This window comes from Desmodus rotundus, chromosome 13 (assembly GCF_022682495.2).
Source record: "Desmodus rotundus isolate HL8 chromosome 13, HLdesRot8A.1, whole genome shotgun sequence".
Lineage (NCBI taxonomy): Eukaryota > Metazoa > Chordata > Mammalia > Chiroptera > Phyllostomidae > Desmodus > Desmodus rotundus.
In genome coordinates, this window is record NC_071399.1 from 63,886,727 (window position 1) to 63,888,549 (window position 1,823).

A 1,823-nucleotide genomic window follows, 5' to 3' on the forward strand; every position below is an offset into this window, starting at 1 on the left:
AGGGTACAGGAAAGTTATCTCCTGCATTTTCTCATATGCTGTCTGAAATTTTATTTTTAACATATAGATAATTTTTTGCTGAAGATTCATTGCTACACAGAAGCAGTAAAATGACCTTGGCTTAAGCATAAATCAAATTTTTATTTCACTTTCCTTTTTATTATCAAAATGGTCACTTTCTCATTTAAACTCTTGGTAGGGTCATTCAGCTTTGACCTATCAAGCTTTCATTTCCTGCTGTCTGAAATGAACCATTTCTCCCACCTATAAGTGACAAGAGTCACATTTCTTGTGGGATTGATTTCTTTCATCTCCTTTCTTGTGTCCTTATCTTCCTTTTACTTTCTTCCCTTCCTTCCAGCGATAAGGTCTCCACATTTTCTTTTGTGTTCATCCTCTGCTTTTTGTCCTTCATTTATCAGTTTCCAGCTTCTTAATGACATGATCTGCTTCTATTTTTCTCTATTTATCTATGATTTTATCTTGCCCTTTTCTCCTAACAGTTTGTATTTTTTCCCGATTTAGCATGTTGACATTTTGCTCCTTTCATATTGCTGTCATTGAAATATGAGTTATTGTTTCTATTTATTATTATATTTCCTTATACATTCTTGTCAATTTCCTGACCTTTTAACCTATTTTTATTTTACTTCCCATCATCATATTTGCCATAACTAACTACTCACTTAAATTAAACCTAAGCTGGTCAGAGTGTTTCTATCTAGCCATGTATTTTTTTTCTCCTCATTAAGAAAACGCACATACCCGTTTTCTCTCCCACATTGTAGCCACGACCACTTTCTCACTGCTTTATACCAGAGCTTAGTATAACTTAAGTCTGATATATTCACATACGAAAGTATAATTACTTGCTTTCTAGAGAAAGCTTCTACAGTACAGTATCATCAATTCCAGATATTAATTATTTTCATAATAAATAGGAAGAGATATATAAACCTAATGAGACTCATGAAATTACTGTGTATCTATCTGTAGCCAAATATGCTTGAATAGAATAAGAAGAGATGTAAGGTACACCCACTTGCTCAACCTAATTATTTTCTGATAGTTATCTTTAAAAAACCTCCCTATCTCAAAATTATATGATGAAATTAAAAATGTTGTGGTGTCACAATATAATACTAAATGTATTTATTTATTCCAAATATGGACATATGTTACATAACAAATAAGTGACTTTGAGCAATGCAAGGAAATTGAATATCACCACTTAAACTTTTTCTCTGATGGGAAAAGGTTATCTTGCTCACTGCCCATTTCTTCCTTACCAGTAAAAAGCATTCCCTTCCTTCTGACTGATTTGCCTGTGAATTATACCCTATGCAGCTGAGCTAATTTGGAAAACTAGCATAGTCATCCAGTTCTGGAAATCAATGAAATGTTTCCTGTGAAAAAGATCATCTTGACTTGAGGCAACTCATAGAATGTGTCAGGCAATGATTCAATGCACACGAATGTGTCCTGCACACAGTTTGCAGAAGCAGTTGGCTCTCTGAAGAGTGATTTTAATGATTGATACCAAACTCTGGAATATAGTACACACTAAAGAAATTTATAATGTCTAATTTCTATTTTATCTTATCAAGCCACGGCAACTGTAAGACAAACTAATATTTCATGTACTTCTAAGAAAGAAAAAAGATACTACCGCCAATTAAGTATGGTCAGCCATTATTTGTTAGACATAACTTTACAGATATTTTAATATGAAAAAGCATGAATTAGAATTGATAAAATCCAATATAAACCTTCTGGATACACAGATATACAAAACAAGTTATTTCCTATTCAATATTTAAACC